At 41.7% G+C, this 21,658-nt stretch overlaps 2 pseudogenes; one reads left to right on the forward strand and one right to left on the reverse strand.

The window, feature by feature from the left end:
• The first annotated feature begins 6,709 nt into the window (after nucleotides 1-6,709).
• On the forward strand, nucleotides 6,710-10,131 carry LOC143849467 (receptor-like protein kinase FERONIA pseudogene; annotated as a pseudogene).
• A 7,581-nt stretch (nucleotides 10,132-17,712) lies between these two features.
• On the reverse strand, nucleotides 17,713-20,833 carry LOC143851192 (receptor-like protein kinase FERONIA pseudogene; annotated as a pseudogene).
• Between the last annotated feature and the right edge of the window lie 825 nt (nucleotides 20,834-21,658).

Raw genomic sequence — 21,658 nt, forward strand, 5'->3', positions numbered from 1 at the left:
AGTTTGTCAGGATTTTGTTACTTTGACGAAAATGCCCTTTCATTGGCTTGAATAAGGGGGCTTCTTTCCGCTTTGAGAGGGTTGAGAGGATTGTGAGTTTACCAAAACATCCCTTAATTTTAGCCTGAGCTCACTTGAGCCACGTCTGTGTGATTGGATCTTTTGGTTCAACAAGCGACCACATTTTGATCGACAAGATCAACGGACAGAACAAATACCATATATACCACATGATGTTCAACAAAGATCAACGATCTCCAATTCACATAATGTTCCCACATAGGACCTTTGAATTGATCTTCACCATTGATCCCGAAACGGATATAGGAATTTACTTAGGTGGGGCCATTGTTCAAGGGATCTACGCTATTCATTTATTTGGCACACGTGCATTGTATCTAGACTAGTAAAAAGTTGGGACCCACCATTAGTGGAATTGAGTTGGGGCCTCGGCCGAGATGAAAAAAGGATATTCTAGTAATTTGCTAAGCATAGGAGGTTAGTTTCGACATTCACTAACATTTTCTAGTTTTCTTAAACGAATGGCGTTTTCGTAGTTTTTGCACCTGATAAAGGCCGTTAATTAAGTGTTATTTTCCCGCCCAGGAGAAAAACCAGGTGGGCCCGCCCTTTTCTCGTCGCGACTCTGGCTGGGCAACATCTGAATCTGCAGGCGGGAAAACCCTCATTTTTTTAAGTGTAAGTGAAATATTCACCCCCATTTCTTACCAGGACCATCACGCTTCAGCATCTTTATGAATTATGACTCCTTTTTAATCATAGAAGAGGGTGGCTCAGGGAAGAAAAAAGAGAGAATATATCATTTCCCTTTCTAAGAACGTGAAAAAATGAAGTAAAGAAGGCCAGTACTCGGCTTCTACTTGTGCGCCCAACTCTATTTATTTTTGGGAAATGATATTTACTCCTTTTTTTACATTGGACAGCCCCCTCAGGAGTCATAAATACACTAGAAGGGGCTGTCCTAAGTAAACAAACTGGGCGAACATATCACTTTCCTTATTTTTATCATAGGTTTGGTGGGCATGTGATTAACCTAACTCTAGTTGTGCGCAACTTCGCATAGATACAAAGACTAGAGAAATGACCACGTTAGCACATTAGCATGTACGTAACACGGCAGCACCATAAAATTTTCACCATGTGTGTTTGTGTCGGCTCGTCTTACTCATATAGTATGATTGGATTATCCTAACCAAGGCCTTAAATTTCGACCGAAATTTCGGGTTTTGGTCGAGACCGAAATCCAAATTCAAAATTTCGGTCGAAATTTACGGGATTTCACCCAAAAATATGGAATCTTGATAATTATTTACGAGATAATATAGCCGTTGAAAGATTTCGCTAGATTTCGTCCGAAATTCCGGCTGAAATTTCAGTTTCGCTGAAGACCGAAACGCATTCCGAAATCCAAATTTAAAACCTTGATCCTAACCACTCCACAAGATCAATGGTCTTCATAAGGCATACGAATCCTCTTGCTAGGATTTCAAAATTTTGATTGTTAGAATCTATTATGCTTGCAACTCGGCTGGGTTGGGCCTAACTTTAGCACAACCCAATGTAGCATTCCGTCAACCGTAGCCCAACATGTAGGACACTAGTTGTGGGTTTCCAATCCCACTAGGATGCAAAGATTTGGTTTTTGTTTTATAAATTATGGTAGCAGTAGGTTTTCTTAAAAAAAGATCGTTGTAGTGTTTATAAGTCGCCTCCTCAATATTATTTGCAACCTAGAAACCCGTCTCTTGATCAACAGTAGAAAAAAGACCTTATGCAAGTACTTGCCATCTGCACGCTATTTTCAATCATCCATTGAGATCTCAGGAATACTAGTCATTGTTTCCCCAACCAGACGATATAATCCGCCTCACTGTCATCTTTTTTTTTGGCTTCACTTCATTTCCCTTCAACACCTTAGCAAACCCTTGTTGAACATGGGCATCATTCACCCTCATCTTCCATAAGGTGAAACCACCACTTCCGTCAAACAATCAATGTTGAATTAGGTTGAACTCAAATTTACCACCATTTCATATAGCACTGCACTTCTCATTGTAGGGCTCCACTTCAGATGAGAATCTCTCAGGGAAAGTTTCTACCCTCTGACGATCACATTGTAATCACAATCCAATCACAACACCCATGATCACTCAACCTGGCCTTAACTATCGTTCCAACCCAGCTTTAATATCACTCAATGAGAAAATCTCCAGAGCAAAATCTGATCCTATAATGCACAAATAAATGAAAAAAATAGAAATTAATAGAAACCACAAGATGAACACTAAGATTTTACGTGGTTCGGCCAAGATGCCTACATCCACAGTCGATAACACAATCTTCCAGTATGAGAAAACAATTTACAAGGATTATAACGAAAATAACCTGCAAATTTGCAAACCTGCAACCCTTTTTCCATTATGCTCACAACCAAGGGTACAAGATCGTACGCAAGATAAAATCCAGAAAAAACTGATCAAGAGAAAACCTCAAGAAGAAACTCCTTTTTTTTTCTCTTCTCCGAGGGAATTTTCCATCCAGGAGAGCACACCGAGGTTACCGAGATCTTCCGCAAGAGACTTTTTCATCCTCGGAGGCACACCGAGGTTACCACGCCACGGCTCTAATACCGCTTGTTGGGACCCAGGTAGAACTCGCCCTTAAAAGATAGCCATTTAAGGGGAGGGTGCCCGAGTCTAGGGCTGGCAATTTCACCCGGAAAAGAGGGGATCCGCCCCGCCCCGTTTGGGGAGGGGATTCCTCGATTTGAAAGGGGAAGGGGAAGGGGAAGGGGATGGAGTTGTCCCCGCCCCGCCCCGCTAATCAATGCCATTTTTTTGTAAATTTTTAAGTGTTTTTTTTAAGGAAAACGACTAGAAACTCTGTGGATCGGCTACAAGATTTCCCCAAACATAAACTTAGCTTGTCTTTTCCTTTTAATTAGCTTCTGAGAGCATTTTGGGAACTATAATAACCTTTTCACAGATGTTGAAATAATAAAGACAAGCTGAGAGCCTGAGACGCTGAGTGTATGCAATTATCAAAAAATCGTAGTGCCAACAGAATTTTAGGGTTGGATTGCAGGTTTTAATTTTCAACAAGAAAAATTTAGCTACTAGAAATTTGTTTAATGTCAGCACTAGACTGAATTGCAATTAAAGAAATAAGTCATTTGTTGATTTTGTTATCTTCTCCATTCTCATTTCTCATGCTCATCTGGGGGTTAACATGCTATACAGAATGAACTAATGAACATTATTTTGCGTGTGTGAGCGCCCACTTATGGACTTTTAAAGTTCATTGTGACTACTGAAATAGTTACTTTTTGCACATTGGCTGCCTGTTAATGAAGGTAATCCTGGTGCTCATTTCCTATTTATCATTCCATAATTTATGCAGAAAATTGCTGAAAGATGAGGTCCTGTTGTTATTTATGTTTGTTGTCTCATCCATGCATTTCTGATTTTGTCCATCTGTTTGTTGATCACATGAATAGAATCATAGCATTCATCACAATATTATCTGTAATGGACGTAGAAGAAAGAAGCTCTGTTTGCTGGTTTGGTTGGGTTCCAAAGAGGGGGCGGGGCGGGGATTTTGTCCCCGAAGGATGCGGGGAGGGGAAGGGGAAGGGGATTAGATATTCCCCGCGGGGAGGGGAAGGGGATTCCCCACCATCCCCGCAGAGGGGAAGGGGAAGGGGAGGGGGGAAATTCCCCGCAAAGGGGAAGGGTAAGGGGACCCCAACATCCGGCCCCGACCCGCCCCGTTGCCACCCCTACCCGAGTCATGATAACCCCATCCACATGTAATTACTTCTCCATGCGGGTCTTTTATTCTTTTTTCTTTTGCGTGGAACACCAACATATGGAATGTTCTTCAATGCTTCACGCTCCTTTTTCTTCCTTGCAGGGAAACATAATCATGCGAAGCAACTCCGCTTTATTTTTAAAAAGGTCCCCCAATGAAGATTTAGAGAAACAAGAATAGCATAGGCTGATAACCCCATCCACATCTAATTACTTCTCCATGCGGGATCTTTTATTCTTTTTTCTTTTGCGTGGAACCCCAACATATGAAATGTTCTTCAATGCTTCACACTCCTTTTTCTTCTTTACAGGGGAATCAGAATCATGCAAAGCAACTCCGCTTTATTTTAAAAAAGGTGCCGCAATGAAGATTTAGAGAAATAAGCATAGCATAGGGAGCCATGTAGATGAAATCAAGACCGTTGATCATGTAGAACATCTTTGAGAGCAACGCATATGGTGTTGGTTTACAGAGATGAAAAATATATAACAAGAAATGGAGAGGGAGAGCAATGAATCTCTTCCAATTAAGAAATCTTATGTGCGACAGTGGCAGATATGGAGGTATATTCAATCAATCGAATGAATCCATGAAGGGAACTGTTAGGCCGAAAATTGGTAACAGGTACGGCAGTGACGTAAGGGCTGAGCTGGATGACCAGAGGAACCGAAGTGAAGGAGTCGAGTTCGGCGGGATTGAAATGAAGTGGCTGTGTTCTGCACAGAAGCAAACGAGGTCAGAAGACCAACCCGGGTGTTACTCCGGACAGGCCCTTCGACACTCAAGTCAGTATATGAGCAGGAGTGCAGAGCTAGTTTAAGAGTTTTTTTGGAGGAGAGGAAGTTTTTCATTACCCCTTGGTTTGAGCTTTGAACCCCCTTTTATAGAGGGAAATTCGATGACGTGAGATGACCTATGCCAGGACAGGTGCAGACCTGTGATAGGTTTGAGTTCACCTACTCCAGGACAGGTATCGGCCTGTGATAGGCTTGAGTTCACCTACTCCAGGACAGGTGTCGGCCTGTGATAGGCTTGAGTTCACCTACTCCAGGATAGGTATCCGCCTGTGATAGGCTTGAGTTCACCTACTTCAGGACAGGTGTCAGCTTGCTACAGGCTGCTGTTTTTACACCCCATCAGGAACAATGCCTATTCTTATAGAGCACCATATGTGGCTCTTCAGCCATCAGAGCCTTTCACCATGGCTATTCACCATGACTCTTCCCACTCCCACCGCTTTCTCCCAACGGTCAATAACAACAGTTCATTCAGTTACATATGGTACGTCTAAGCCAAGTCCCATCCCAAAGGAACATAACATGTGTGAGATATAATATCAAAATCAACGGTTTAACTTGTCCTGGGTGAATCTTAAACGAGAGTTCTAGATCAAAGGGCCTAGAATCATTCGTATACTTATCTTTATCCTTTGGATTAACGGATTAGATCACTTACACAAGACAAGTGGGACTAATACCTGTCTTATAGGAATGAGTATGGCATGAGATTTTATATGGTTTCCTCTTGATTTTTTTAAAAAAAGTACACACCGGACCTGCCTTTTTCAAAGATATCCAACCATTCATTTGTTGGTCCCTAACTTAAATAGGCTGTGCCTCAAAAATCATCTCCATAGGATGATCCTAACCCTTTGATCAGTTGATGTTTCTGTATGTGCCGTCAGAATGTTGCCTCTATATTTTTATAAAAATGCATGCATCATATAAAGATATTGGCCCTTAATCCCACCTTGATTGAATGTTTCTAGGCCGTTGATCAAACATGATTAAAAAAACATTAGTTTTTCGTGTCTCAATTGTGCTAATGCATCAAACCTAGACATAATGGGTTGCCGTGTGATGCCTTATCAAATCAACGGTCCTGAAGACACTACTCTTGTGATGGCCCATCAAATCGACGGTCCTGAGGACTCTACTGCTTGCTCGTAGCCCACCAGATCAGCATATAAGTTGCGAGCAAGGATTGTAAAATGGGCGTGCTGGTATCATTAGCAGAGTTCTACTCAATTAAGCGTAGTGATAAATCCACCCCCTTGAAAGAAGAAGACCAGCCCCACCCTATTTTTGTTACAGGGGGTTGTTCTTCTTTCAACGGGCGTGGGTGTATTATCCTTTCAACGGGGTGAATTTATGACTGCCCTTAATTAAATTAAAATAGTGTCTTACAGCGGTAGCTAGAATATCTTCCATCAGTGCCACGTGTCACTCTCGAACGCGCTTCTGCCAGTGATTGCATAACTGTCTTCACATGGTTAGAGCTGTAAATCAAGGCCAGTCCAAAGAAGGACGAAAATGGTAACAGAGAAAACAAAATCATAAACCACAACAAAATGACATTTCTGTCCTTTGTTTAGATAGCAGCATTTAGCAATTATTTTTTAAAGGGGAAGTGATACTTTTTACCTGAGACAACCCCTTCTGGTTTATCTACGACTCGTTTCTCTTTTTACCTGTCCTTTGTTTGGATCATCCTATGGACTGGGCCACCATTCAAAAAAAAATGAAGGAACTTGACGGGCCCACAATAAAGCTCGAGAAATGCAATCCAACTGCAGCTGATATACACTATTTATGTTTTGTTAATTGTCATTATTGGTGGTTGTTTTAGAACAGAAGCCTTTCTTCTATTAACCACTTTATAATAGTCTTTCAAGAGATAATTTATAGTGTATATAGATAGAAAAAGGGGTGTCATTAGTAAAGAATGGGGTGCGATACCAAAGTGGTTTTCTGGTAATATTACCAACGTACCAAGGACTTATCTGTAGTTTCGAGCAACAACTGAGATTTTAGTGACTCGCATCAAACGCGCGTTCTCGGTGTCGTCGTCTATAAATAGAGAGAGAGAGAGTGAAAGATAGCAAGAGAGAGAGAGAGAGAGATTTCAGCTTCAGATCGGATGTTCAGGGTAATCTTTTGGGTTTCCTTTTTCTTTTTCACCGATAAAATTGCTTAAATTTTCTGCATTTTGATCTTCTTTTTTTCATTTGGACTGCTAAAATCCGTTTTCTCTACTGATTTTAGTTGAGTTGAGGAGTTTTTTTTTTGGGAGTATTTCAGTATAATCTTGTAGTAGAAGCGAAATCATATTCGATTCTAGTTCATTTTCTGTTCACATACTGTTCTTGACAAACCCTAGATCTGAAGTGATCTTTCTTTCCAGATAGGGTTTTCGATTGATGTTTGGGCAAAACCCTAGATCTTAGGTTTCATAAGCCATTTGTTGCTGTAATCAGCTAATCTCAGGGAGATATTCTCTCTTGGACTCATCGGACATGGTCTGATCTACAATAAGTTTTTCCCCCATTTTCGCATCCATGAAGAAGGCCAACAAAAGCCTTCTTTCTGCCTTTTACAACCCTCTCTACCTCACCTTCTTCTTCCTTCATGTTATCTATGCCACCACCGATAATTCAACTTACATCCCTGCTGATAACATTCTCTTAAATTGTGGCTCGTCTGTGGGAGGGCGGGATGCTGATGGCCGCATATGGACTGGCGATGTTGGCTCTAAATTCGCACCCTCATCACAGAATACAATAATCTCCACAGCCCAGAGCCAAGACCCGAGCATTCCTAGTCCAATCCCTTACATGACTGCTCGAATTTTTACCTCTGAATTCACCTATACCTTCCCTGTCGGTGCTGGCCGGAAGTTCGTCCGCCTCTATTTCTACCCTAATTCTTACAATAATCTCAATTCTTCTAAGGCTGTGTTCTCTGTCAACCATGGTCCCTTCACCCTCCTCCACAACTTCAGTGCCTCCCTTACTTCTGAAGCTCTGAATTTCGCCTACCTCATTCGTGAATTCTCCATTAACACAACAGCAGGATCCTTGAATTTAACCTTCACCCCGTCTTCGAATCTTTCCAATGCCTATGCATTTGTGAATGGGATTGAGGTCGTCTCGATGCCTGATATCTTCCAGGGGGGAGATGGCCCCATGCTCATTGGGGTGAATCAGCCATTCCCCATTGAAAAGAACACTGCCCTCGAGAAAATCTTCCGATTAAATGTTGGGGGGAGCTATATTTCACCTGTTGGGGATTCTGGCCTCTATCGGGAATGGTCTGATGACTCTCCGTATATATATGGCTCTGCATTTGGGGTTTCATACCCTAAAGATCCGAACATTACTATCAAATACCCAACTTCTGTCCGAACTTACATTGCACCTATGGATGTCTATGGCACTGCAAGGTCGATGGGGCCAAGCTCGAAAATCAACCTGAATTACAACTTGACATGGATTTTTCCAATCGATTCTGGGTTTACATACTTGGTCAGGCTCCATTTCTGCGAGATACAATCTGATATATTCAAGATCAATCAAAGGGTGTTTGATATCTTTATCAATAATCAGACTGCTAAAACCGGGGCCGATGTGATTGCTTGGACTGGGGAAATGGGAAATGGGATTCCGATATTTGAGGATTATGTCTTGACCATTCCAGAATGGGAGACTTCACAAGAACTTTGGGTTGCGCTCCACCCAAACATACCGTCAAAGCCAGAGTATTACGACTCAATCTTAAACGGCCTCGAGATCTTCAAGTTAAACGATAGCACAGGTAATCTCGCCGGTCCTAATCCAATTCCCCCTCCAAAACAAGATGATGTGAATGCAAATTTGGCTAGCTCGTCACAGTCAGGGAATTCGAAAAATCAAACTCTAGTTATTGTAGGAAGTGTGGTGGGTGGCATTGCTATCGTCTCCCTTATCGCTCTTGTATTTGCTATTTTTCTGTGCCGGAGACAAGGGAAGGACTCTGGCACAAGTGATGGACCGTCCGGTTGGCTCCCTCTATCACTGTATGGCAACTCGCATTCTGCAGGCTCTGCCAAGACTGGAACCACGGGGAGCTATGCCTCCTCGCTCCCTTCGAATCTTTGCCGCCATTTCTCCTTTGCAGAAATCAAGGCAGCAACCAATGACTTTGATGAGACCCTTCTTCTTGGGGTTGGGGGATTTGGAAAGGTCTACAAGGGTGACATTGATGGCTGCACCACCAAGGTCGCTATCAAGCGTGGTAACCCACTCTCCGAACAGGGAGTGCACGAGTTCCAGACTGAGATTGAAATGCTCTCAAAGCTCCGCCACCGCCACCTGGTCTCCCTGATTGGATATTGTGAAGAGAACTGCGAGATGATCCTTGTGTACGACTATATGGCTCATGGGACCCTCCGCGAGCACCTATACAAGACGAAGAAGCCACCACTCCCATGGAAGCAGAGGCTTGAGATCTGTATCGGGGCTGCACGAGGCTTACACTACCTCCACACGGGCGCCAAACACACCATCATCCACCGAGATGTCAAGACAACAAACATCCTCTTAGACGAGAAATGGGTGGCAAAGGTTTCAGATTTTGGGTTATCAAAGACCGGGCCAACATTGGATCATACTCATGTCAGCACCGTCGTGAAAGGTAGTTTCGGTTATTTGGACCCGGAGTATTTCCGCAGGCAACAATTGACTGACAAATCCGATGTTTACTCTTTTGGGGTTGTGTTGTTTGAGGCTCTGTGTGCACGTCCGGCATTGAATCCGGCATTGCCAAAGGAACAAGTGAGCTTGGCAGAGTGGGCATTGCATTGCCAGAAGAAAGGCATTCTTGATCAGATAATCGATCCAAATCTGAAAGGGAAGATCACACCGGAGTGCTTCAAGAAATTTGCGGAGACAGCAGAGAAGTGTGTAGCTGATCAGGGAATCGATAGGCCGGCTATGGGCGATGTGTTGTGGAACCTTGAATTCGCCCTGCAATTACAGGAGAGTGCAGAGTACAGCGGTGGAATTCACAGTGATATAAACAATGATGGGATGACATTCATTGACACTGCCACAGGGAAGAAAGATCTGGACATGTCTATGGGTTTTGGGGGAGATGTATCAGATTCTAGGAGCACTGGTACTGCTATGAGCATTGGAGGCCAGAGCCTTGCAAGTGAGGATTCTGATGGGCTGACGCCAAGCGCCGTGTTCTCCCAGATCATGAACCCAAAAGGACGGTGATTGACAACCATAAATGTATCAGGACTTATTCAGGTACCGGAATCTGGTGACTGCTAAATATTCATCATCCCATGGTTGAAATTGTTCTTTTATTTCTTTTTTCACTTTTCTTCTGTCATCTTCAATGAATTTTGTTGTATTTTATTGTATCTTTTAAATGTGAAGACTCGAATCTGTAATAAGGTTCTATGCTGTCTACACTTTAAAGCATGCCTTTTTTTTGTTTGGAATAATGAGTAAAGGCTACATATTGAATTCTTACATCTCCATTACTGGTTCTGAGTCCCTATTCCTCCTTAATTTGGTGGGCCCATTGTGTGTGGACCACTGCCTAAGATTGCGCTAAGTGGATGATCCTGACCGTTTGATCATTATGGTTTTGACCCTTTGGATGTGAACTGTTAGGGGCCGTTTGGATACACGAATTTTAGAACCCAGGTTTTTCGCTTGAAAACAGTGTAAAAGAGGGTTCATAATCAAGCTGCTGCCGCTGTCCTGGTAGCGTTTCTTGGATTTTAAGTGAGAAAATCAGGTTTAAAAATCTCCCATGTATCCTAAGATTTCTAAAATTGGAAATATGGGAGGATCTGCTACTCTCTTGCTGTTGGAAAGAAGGGCGAAAAGTAAAAAACGACGGCTGGTCCGCTTCTTCCCTCGTCTCTTAACTACAATCTTGAAGAAATCCGGGTGAGAAGTCAAAAACGACGGCTGGTCCGCTTCTTCTCTTGTCTCTTAGCTACAATCTTGAAGAAATCCCGGATTCTAAAATCCGCGTATCCAAACGGCCCCTTAGTCTTATTGATATTTTGGTAGCAGGTGGCTGATGGGAGGGTTTGGCTCAATGCCGTGTTTGGACGTGCACCAATCGCTATAGGAGGCTGTGAGTGGGGTCCACCGCACATGGTCGAGCTGTGGCCGTGGAACCAATAACTCTAGCCGGTGGCGGGGCCGTTACACTGCACCATTTCGAAAGAGAAGACAGATGGGTTTTTGTAGTTTGGTGCCGAATTTTGGGGTGGTGGATGGATGTCCAATGAGGGAAATATATTGTAAGAAGCTGGACAAAGGTGGCACCAGGGTTGTTTACGCGGTTTGGTATGTGGAGGAATTTGTTAGGCAACTTCGTAGAAAGCCATTTCACAGCTGACTTTTGCAGGAGAGAACAACCACGCATGCTTACTTTTTGGCACATTTTGTCTTATTCATTTTACTCATCTGATGCGGTATTGGGTGGGACGAGCATTCATTCCGCCAAGAAGTCTGCTTTTGGTTTGGTTCAGCCCGTTCTATACGGAGAACGGAAAAAGGTTAAGGTCTAACAGAAAATTGGTCATTCAGCTTGTAGTATGTACGATACGTCACCCCACCTCCGCTTCTGGCCCCAGTGTTTACACATGCTTACTTGGCAGATTTTGTCTTATTCATTTAATTCATCTTATGTCTCCAGCAAAAAGTCAGGCGCGAAATGGCTTTCCGGTTGCCTAGCAAATCCCATGTGGAAGATGATTTCAAAATTCCTCCGACAAGTATACATAAATCTCTTCTGTGGGACAGTGCAATTGATCACACATAACTTGGTTGGAATTGTGCAGCAACTGAGAAGACATGGTGTTGGTAAAATCCATATCTTATGTAGCCCAAATATTATGATTCTTAAGACTGTTGGAAAAATCCATATCTTAAGAAGCCCAAATATTATGGTTCTTAAGATTGTTGGATAAAATGGACGGATCAGATTTCTACATATCTTATAAACAAATGATGAAAAAATGATATATGGCTTAATCGAACCCAAAAGCAGAAAGTCGAAGTCAAATCAGTTTTTCGATCTAAAACAGGTTACTTAAAACCGAAAACATGTTACTCGACCTCAAAATAGTGAAACTCAAAGCCAAACATCCATGTACTGTAAATCAAACCATAATTGAAAAAAAACATGGAAAACATATTGCACTTATCTCTTTTGATGAAAACCGTTTTGAAAATCAGATTTGAAGAGAAAAGGAGGCCGAGTCGTGCCACTGGTTACACTCCTTAAGAATTGTATCCGCCCCTACCGGTGCAGCCGGGATCCGCGAATCGACGCTCCAAGATAAAACAACCAAATATGGATTCAGTCCACTTGTACTCACTGACTGGTCTACCCAGAACCACCTTAGAATTGTGCTCAGACACGGAAGGAACAGACGCGAGGAGATGAAGCAAAACCAGAAGAAACAGAACCCTTTTTCTATGTAAATCTCTTTCTTTTTCTCTTGGTAAAAGCTACCCAAAACGTCTGTCCAGATTCTTAAGCCCCAAAATCTACCCAAATCGTATTCTCTTCTCGCTTTTATAGACCACAACGTGTCTCTTGGAAAGACCCACCAATAATGGGCATTAATGTTGAGAAAAGCCATCATTAAAGCCATAAAACATTTATCTCCTAACATTTACATTTGTGACCGTTGGAGATGAAATAGTTTTTCAACTTTAAATGGGTGTTATTATTATAACCGTTTTGGGTGCTATTATAAAAAAACGTTTAGCAATTAATAGGGTAAAATGGAAACCGTTTTGGGCATTAAAAAGATTTTTTTTCATTTAAACCCAAAAAAGCACTCAAAAGTTATTAGCTTTTGAAATAAGAGGGAAACCAAATTTTGAATCTTTCCCTCTAAATTTTAAAGACAAGGCAAAAGCACTCTTGACTTTTCAAATTCTTTAAAATTTTCAACACAGGGAAGGGAGTCAACAATTTAATCTGGGAGATGAATAGATGTTTGAATTTAACCAAGAGATGGAAAACATTGTTTATGTGGATGATATAATTGCAACCGGTTCCAGTTTGTCTCAGCTAGATAGATTGTTATTATATTGGGAAATGATATATTGATATTCTCCCACTTTTCTTCACCAGGCCACCCTCCTGTAGTGCAAAAAGGTTAGTTATGATTTATGAACACTAGGGGTGTTCATTATTCGGTTACAACGGAATAACCGAACCAAATTGATTTGGTCGGTTCGGTTCGGTTTTTTCCCTTTTCTGTTCGGTTTCGGTTATTTTTTTTTGGAAATTCGGTTATTTCGGTTCGGGTTCGGTTATCTCAAAAAAATAATTCTGTTAACTGAATAACTGAAATTATGGATAAAAACCATTATCTCCCCCCCAAAAAGTGCTATATGGGAACTCCTTGGGATGATCAAAACCGTTCATTTGATTGATCACAACTTAATTAGGTTGTGCTCAAAAAATCATTTCGATAGGATGATCCTAGCCCTCCGATCCAAACCGAGATTTTGCTTTTTTCCCTCTTTTTCTCCCACTATTAACCGAATTTTTAATCAGTTCGGTTTCGGTTCGGTTTTTAGAAATTTCAGTTCGGTTTCAGTTCGGTTATCAAATTTCGGTCTATTCAAGTCGGCTATAACCGAACGAACACTCCTAATGAACACCGCAGAGGTGATGGCCCGGGGAAGCAAATGGGGTGAACATATAACTTCCCTATTTTAACTTATCGGAGTGATGGTAGTTTTTTATTTAGGCAAAGACAGCTGGGTATCAATATAAAGATGGTTAGTTGTTGTTTATCCGAGTAAGGGGTTATCGCTTATCAGCATAACGAAGGTAAAGTAAAATATTGAAATAGGTAAAGTAAATATTGAAATCAGGGATTTGCTAGCTTCCAGAAGGCATTTCGCGGATGGTCTGTTGCATCTAAAAGCAGCCACAAAGGCTCACTTTTCAGCTGATTTTGTCTTCATTCAAGAGGCGGCTGCTGTCAGATGCAACAGACCATCCGCAAAATGCCTTCTGCAATGGACGCTAGCAAATCCCTTCAAATAAAGAGGGTTAAGTGAGATATTTAGGTGAAGATAATTTAGTATTGAGGTAAAAGGGGTTAAGTGTCTAAGTAATGATAGTTCTTTATCAAAAGCAAGGGTTATCGTGGTAAAGGACATAACATGCAATATCTAGTAAAAGATAGTTAAGTGATTACTTTTGATATAACAGGCATTATAACCGAGTAATCCTCTCAAAGAAGAAGAAGAAAAGCAACATTTTCTTTGGGTGGGTGCTGATAAATTAGCTCCCCTCAAAACCTCATTCGCCTCTATTTGACTGATTAACCGGTTGTGAAGCCCACAACATGTATTTACCGAATTACCCCTAAAAACTCTCTCAAACTCTCTCTCTCTCTCTCTCGTCGCTGGGTCCCAGAGCTGAATGTTATATAGGTTGGAGTTCTATATGCTGCGAGAGCGTCAAGTCCAGTATTTTTCAAAAGGTACAGTAGGGCCCATTTCAAAGGATGATCGAAACCTTGCATTGTTTTTTGGCCACAACATAAATAGGCTGTACTCCACTTATCATCTCCACATGATGATCCTAACCCTCCAATTTGCACAAGAACTGTACATTATAGAAACCTCGATAGATCCGAAGGTTAGGATCATCCTATGGAGATGATCTGTGGGGTACAACCTATATATATGTGGTGGCCCAAAAAAATGCATGGTTTGGATCATCCTTTAAATTGGAATCAAAAGTCCATTTTTAACTACTTGCCATATTTCAATATCTAAAGACTCAAAATAAAACCTTACTCAGGTTTTCTATTCCCCATACTTGGTATCAGAGCTAAAGGCTCTTTGGCTCTTAGGTAATTATTTTACAAAATTTAAAAGAGGATTTTTGGCGAGTCCAAAAAATGGGATATGAGGAAGGCTATTCAATAACGAGTTTCGGATCTTACAGTCTAGCACTTGGGCATCTCATGGATTTTGCTCTTATTTGGATCATTTGGAAGGGCAGAAATTCATGCGTCTTTGAAGGTAGAGAATCCACACTTGATAGAATGGTTTGGAATATCAGATTAACTGAAGTGTCTTGGGCTCTTCAACACCATTTTTTAGCATATATGACAGACGTCATCATTAGAAATTGGGAAATGATGTCGAGAGGTTAGGTCCCAAAAAAAAAAAAGTGGTGGTGAAATGGAAACTGCCTTCTAAAAACATCATCAAGCTTAATGTTGATGGTTGCTCTCTTGGCAACTCCGGCGAGGGAGGCATTGGGGGTGTTTTTAGGGATTGCTCTAGTAATATCCATGGTTTTAAATTTCGACTGGACCGAAACCGAAATATTTCGAAATTCATTTTTTCACCATTTGTAATTTTAGAAATTTCTGTCCGAAATTTCGATTTAATGCCATTGTTTATTTTTTTTAAAAAGTGTTACAGAATTTCGGTCCTAAATTTTGAAATTTGGGTCCGGAATTTGGAACCAAATTACTAGGGGTGTCAACGGATCCACTTCGGGTCGGATCTACCTATGTCACAATTACGATCCATTCAAATTCCTTATCCGTCGGGTCGGAGTCGGATTGTTCTTCGGATCCTACTTTCCACGTCATGATCACGATCCATTTTAATTTGGACAGTCCATCGGGGTGTCCTATTATGTCCCACTAAGCTAAGTAAACAATTAATTTTTTTTTAAAAGAGATAGAATGGCAGTCCACTATTAGTGTCTCTCTATGCATTTTCTTCAACTAAATTAAAAATTTATCCATGTTTAATCTATGTGTATAACAATGCTTGTAAACAATAAAACTAATCAAAATTACATACACAAATATAATGTATAACTATTATCAAAGAACATGATGCATAAAGAACAAAACCCTTCTCTCTTTTCCTTTGTGAAAGTATGAAATGAAATGACTGAAATGAGTGAAATCGCATTCCCATCCGATTCATTAAGTGATAAGAGAGGTTTTGACCAAAATACACTTCATAGAAGGGTTAGCATTAACAAAATTTGGAGGGTATTTTTGTAAACCATTTCGGATCGTGACTATCCAATGGGCATCTGTGGCGTGCCCATGCACAATCCAAAATTTTTCGGATCCCAGATTTGATGACCCGAAATATGCCCATGGATCCTATTCATATGTTTAGATCCCGTTCATTAACGTTCGGATTACCCCTACAAATTACCAAATTTCGGACCGAAATTTCAGAATTCGCCAAAATTTTGGTTTTCGGTGGGGTCCGAAACGGTTACCTAAACCGAAATTTTAAACCATAGTAATATCATCTTTTCAATTACGGGCCCTATCGGAATTACAAAGAAAGTGACTCCTCTAATAGAATATCGTGGGCTAAAGGGACTAACGATGGCCCATGGAGACTCACCAATCTTATGAATGAAATAAAAGATATGTGTTTGTTTGGTGTTTGCTCTTTTTCTCTTATTCTTAGATGTGCCAATGATTTGGTTGATCGTTTAGCTAAATTAGGAGCTTCCAGCGAATCACATTATATGGGGCAATCCTTACCCCTGAAGTGCACATATAATCCATAATTATTTAATAGAATTTTTATCTTCATAAAAAAAAGGAAAAATTGCAAATGGGTGACACCAAAATACGAGAATTGCTAATGGGGGACACTCTTTTGAAAAATTATAAATGGGGGTCGAAAACAGAATTTGCAGGAAAATCTGACCAAAATGCGCATAGGGTTGGTTATCAACTGGTTAGGAGGTCTAAATAAGATCTAACAACTCTAATATAAACAGGGTTATCAAATCTCGCCTGGGGATATCAAGTTCTTAACAAGGTTATTGAGTCTCCCAAGGGGTTATCAAGTCTAAACATCAAGTCTTTATGAACTTGATAATCCCTATTTGTGTACTTGATAAGCCTTTTTTAGATTTGATAACCCCTAGCAGCATTTTGGTCAGTTTTTCACTGTTTACGTACTTGGTAACCCCTTTTTAGACTTGATAACCTGTTTTCGTCCCACATTTATAATTTTTCAAAAGAGTGTCCCCCGTTGGCAATTCTCCTATTTTGGTGTCCCCCATTGGCAATTTTCCTAAAAAAATCATTACCTTGAACGACCAACCCTCTTTACTTCAATATTTTACTTAACCTTCTTCATGCTGGTAACCCCTTACTCAGATCAAGAACGACTAACCCTCTCTACCTTCCTATCCAAACCGTTTTTACCTCCCCTTGCCCAGATAAAGAGCTACTAGCACTCTAATTAAATATAATAATAATAATAATAGTCTTTGAGGGAGTCTAGACTCACAGGTGCCCTTCAAAAAAGGTTTTCATTTGTAAATACCATGTAGGCTTGTTGGAAGGGTTTTGAAATCATTTTCAACATATAAAGGTCGAGTACAGGGGAGTCAATAAATGCAAACCGCGTAAACAGCTCTGGGCCAAATTTGTCCAGCTTCTTCTCACATTATACTTACTCCCTTCATTGGACTTGTACCTAGACCTCGCAAAAAGTGACTCGGACCTGCGGGTCCACTCAACCTGCCCGTAATTGACGGGTCCGAGTCACTAAATTAGTGACCCGTTGAAATTTGATCCCGCTCGTACTGGCCTCGTTAATACTGGGCCGGACTATGAGGAACCGTGGGTGTAAGCCCTTATAGTCCCGTATTTTTCATAAAGTACTGTACAGACAAGCCCCAAAATTCATTCCCAAACTAAAAAAAACCCATCTGTCTTCTCTTTTGAAATGGGGTCCACTGCCACAGTTGTTGTCACCGTCGAGCCTATGGTGGCAGACCCCCTCTCACCGCCTCTGTTAGCCTTCATTGGACATCCAAAAGGCAGATGATCCAAAGCATCCAATCAGAAACCCTAATGACCGAACGGTCAGGATCGTTTGCTTAGGGCAATCTTAGCCAGTGGTCTACCCTCAGTGGGCCCATCATATCAAAGCTGAATCTGGACTTAGAACCAGTAATGGAGAAGAAAGAATTCAACCAGTAGCCTTTCCTATTTATTCCAAATCTAAAAAAAAAGGCATGCTTTAAAGTTTAAACAACGTTAAACAACGAGATACAGCATCATTACATTTTCTTTAGATATTTGAAAGATACAATAAAATACACAAAATTCATCAAAATTCAAACATGAGATGATGAATATTTAGCAGTCACATACCAGATTCCGGTACAGGAATGATCCTGGTACATTCATTTTCTTGGATCTCATCCGTGTCGAACACCGTCCCTTTGGGTTCTTGATCTGGGAAATCACAGTGCTTTGGGGTCAGCCCGGAAACCTCACTTGCAAGGCTCCGGCCCCCTATGCTCATCGAAGTCCCAGTGCTCAGAGAATCTGATACTTCCCCTCCAATAAATGGCATCACTCCACTGTTGGTATCGCTGCGATTTTCACCGCTGTACTCTGCACTCTCCTGCAATTGAAGTGCAAATTCAAGGTTCCACAACACATCGCCCATAGCCGGCCTATCAATTCCCTTATCAGCTAAACACTTCTCTGCTATCTCCACAAATTTCTTAAAGCACTCCTGCGTGATCTTCCCTTCCAGATACGGATCGATTATCTGATCCAAAATGCCTTCCTTCTGACAGTGCAATGCCCACTCTGCCAAGTTTACTTGCTCCTCTGGCAGCGCAAAGTTCAATGGGGGACGCGCACACAGAGCCTCAAACAACACAACCCCAAAAGAGTAAACATCGGATTTCTCAGTCAATTTCTGCCACCGGAAGTACTGCGGATCCAAATAACCAAAAGTACCTTTCACACCAGTGCTGACATGAGTATGATCCAATGTTGGCCCAATCTTTGATAACCCGAAATCTGAAACCTTTGCCACCCATTTCTCATCTAAAAGTATATTTGTCGTCTTGACATCTCGGTGGATGATGGTCGGTTTGGCGCCGGTGTGGAGGTAGTGCAAGCCTCGTGCGGCCCCGATACAGATCTCAAGCCTCTGCTTCCATGGGAGGGGTGGTTTCTTGGTCATGTCTAGGTGCTCACGGAGGGTCCCGTGGGCCATGTAGTCGTAGACAAGAATCATCTCGCAGTTCTCTTCACAATAACCAATCAGGGAGACGAGGTGGCGGTGGCGGAGCTTTGAGAGCATCTCGATCTCAGTCTGGAACTCGTGCACTCCCTGCTCGGAGAGTGGGTTGCCACGCTTGATAGCAACCTTGGTGGTGCCGCCATCAATGACACCCTTGTAGACCTTTCCAAATCCCCCGACCCCAATAAGAAGGGTTTCATCGAAGTCATTGGTGGCTGCCTTCATCTCTGTAAAAAAGAAATGGCGGCTAAAGCTCGAAGTGAGTGGAGCATACCTCCCCGTGGTTCCAGTCTTGCCAAAACCCGCAGAATGAGAGTTACTGCCCATAGAACTTGAGTTGCCACATAGACAATGGATGGATGGCCGATCGCTTGTGCCTGAGTCCTTCCCTTGTCTCCGTCGTCGGAAAATAACAAATACAAGAGTGATAAGAGAGACGATAGCAATGCCACCTACCACGCTTCCTACAATAAATGGAGTCCCTTGTGACGCTCTAGCCAAATTTGGATTCACAACTTGAACTTGTTCCGGAGGGGATATTAGTTTAGAACTGGCAAGATTACCTGTGCTATCGTTTAACTTAAAGATCTCGAGGCCGTTTAAGATTGAGTCGTAATACTCTGACCCTGACGATATATCTGGGTAGAGCGAAACCTGCAGTTCTTGTGAAGTCTCCCATTTTGGAATGATCAAGACATAATCCTTAAATATCGGAATCCCATTTCCAGTTGCCCCAGTCCAAGCAGTCACATCCGCCTCGGTTTCAGCGGTCTGATTATTGATAGAGATATCAAACACCCTTTGATTGATCTTGAATATAAAGGATTGTATATCGCAGAAATGGAGCCTGACCAAGTATTTAAAACTAGAATCGATTGGAAAAAACCATGTCAAAGCGTAATTCTGGTTTATGTTTCGGTCTGGCCCCATCGACCTTACAGTGGCATAGACATCCATAGGTGCAATGTAGCTTGGGACAGAAGTTGGGTATTTGATAGTAATGCCCGGGTCTTTAGCGTTTGAAAATCCAAACGCAGCGCCATATATATATGGAGAGTCATCGTACCAAGCCCTATAGAGGCCAGAATCCTCAACAGGTGAAATATACCTCCCGCCGACGTTTAATCTGAATATGTTCTCAAGGACAGTGTTCTTTTCAATGCGGAATGGCTTACGTGACTCAATGAGTACGGGGCCATCTCCCACCTGGAAGATATCAGGTGTCGAGACGACCTCAATCCCATTCACAAAGGCATAATAGGCATTGGAAAGATTCAAAGACGGGGTGAAGGTTAAATTCAAGGATCCTGCCGTAGTGTTAATGGAGAATTCACGAATGAGGTAGGTGAAATTCAGAGCTTTGGAGGTAAGGGAGGCACTGAAGCTGTCGAGGAGAGTGTAGGGACCAGAGGTGACGGAGAAGACAGCCTTGGAGGCAGCGAGATTATTATAAGAATTAGGGTAGAAATAGAGGCGGACGAACTTCCGGCCAGCGCTGACAGGGAAGGTATAGGTGAATTCAGAGATAAAGATTCGAGCAGTCATGTAAGGGATTGGGCTTGGAATGCTGGGATCTTGGTTCTGGGCTGTTGAGGTCAATGTGTTCTGTGATGAGGGTGCGAATTTAGAGCCGACGTCACCAGTCCATATGCGGCCATCGGCACCCGGCCCACTCACAGACGACCCACAACTTAAGAGGATGTTATAAGCAGGGATGTAGGTCGAATTATCGGCCGTAGCATAGATTAGATGAAGGAGAAAGAAGGAAAGGTAGAGAGGGCTGAAAATGGCAGAAATATGGCTTTTGTTGGTCTTCTTCATGGGCACATGGAACCTAAGACAAATATGGAAATTAAGAAGGATCAGATACGATTCATATGTCTATAGGTTTCAACCACATTGGATTTAGAGTCTCACTCGAATGCTCGTCAGCGAACATCAGATCATCAAAAACAAAACAAAAAATGTTGCCAAAGCAAAATTTCAGTCTCAGATTAAAGTTATCAAAACCTAATCAATTTCAGTCTTCTTCAACCACTTCAATCCCGGAAGCGAATAGACGAGATTATAGTTAAATGGTCAAAAATAAAACCTCATGTAGACTGAAATTCACGGAGAAAACTGGCTTTGACAGTCCAAAAAAAAAAAAAACAAATGATTTTAAGCCAATTTACTTTACCAGCTCGAAAACATCAGAAAATAAGAGGAAATAAAAAGCCGAAATGAAGGAGAAGGAACTGGGATCGATCAGGGAAAGAGCCAACAAGAAGGATGAGATACGATCCAAATGTTTATAGGTCTCAACTCCATTAGATTTAGAGTCTCTCTCGAATGCTCGTCAGCGAACAGAAGATCAGCAAAAAAAAAATTGCCAAAACAAGATTCCGGTCTCAGATTAAAGTTATCAAAACCCAATCAATTTCAATCTTCAACGACTTCAATCCTGCAAATGAACTGGAAGGGAATAGGATTTCGCTTCCACGACGAGATTATAGTTAAATGCACTAAAATAAAACCTCATCGAGACTAAAATTAGCAGAGAAAACGGGTTTTGACAGTCCTTCATTTTCGCTTCATTCCTTAGTCCTCTCCTCTGTATCAAATATCAAGGACCGTACCGCTCGAGCACCATATAAAAACTCTAATTTCATACATGCTGGAGATGGAGATGAGTGGATGGGCATGAAAGTCCTCTTCAGAAGTGGAAAAACATGGGCTGCTATCGGATAAGGGCGGCTGCCCTTGACCGGGCATGCATGGCCACTCATCTTGATGATTCCAAAACTCCTCCAATAAATGGGAAGACTAGGAGTCAACAATTTAAACTGAGAGATGAATAGATGTTTGAATTTAACGGAGAGAAAGTAAAAAAAAACTTTTTATGCGAATGATATAAGGGTAAAATACAAAAGCATTTTGAAATATTGATGAAATCACATCAGAATG

The sequence above is a fragment of the Tasmannia lanceolata genome, unplaced genomic scaffold, assembly GCF_043159265.1.
Source record: "Tasmannia lanceolata isolate RefF3 unplaced genomic scaffold, GAP_Taslan_0.1 ptg000018l, whole genome shotgun sequence".
NCBI lineage: Eukaryota > Viridiplantae > Streptophyta > Magnoliopsida > Canellales > Winteraceae > Tasmannia > Tasmannia lanceolata.